At 45.7% G+C, this 317-nt stretch overlaps 1 protein-coding gene across 1 annotated transcript in view; it reads left to right on the forward strand.

Moving 5' to 3' along the window:
* Positions 1-317, forward strand: part of LOC108574480 (T-box transcription factor TBX6-like) — a 25,966-nt gene that overhangs the window by 24,264 nt on the left and 1,385 nt on the right.

Consider the following 317-nt stretch of genomic DNA (forward strand, 5'->3'; position numbering starts at 1 on the left):
ATCAAGGCTTTTCGTTTGAATTTTTACGAATCCAGATCGACGAGGAACTTAAGAAACCCGGGAGAAAGTGAAACGCGTAAGAAATTAAGAATTCGAAGGTTTACAGCAGGATTTTGAATAGGTCGAGAGTGCGTGATTCCGGGAAGGTTGAAGGGCCAGTCTGGTTTTCAAGAATCGCGTCTGTCCCTACCGTTGTCGGCGTCCTTAGCGAGGCGCCAACTTATCTTGACGAAGCGGCGCCCTTTCAGCCGATTCTTCAAACTAATTACGAATTTAATAAAATTCTCCCTGCCGGTTGAACGAAGGGAATCTCTTCT

The sequence above is a fragment of the Habropoda laboriosa genome, unplaced genomic scaffold (assembly GCF_001263275.1).
Source record: "Habropoda laboriosa isolate 0110345459 unplaced genomic scaffold, ASM126327v1 scaffold224, whole genome shotgun sequence".
NCBI lineage: Eukaryota > Metazoa > Arthropoda > Insecta > Hymenoptera > Apidae > Habropoda > Habropoda laboriosa.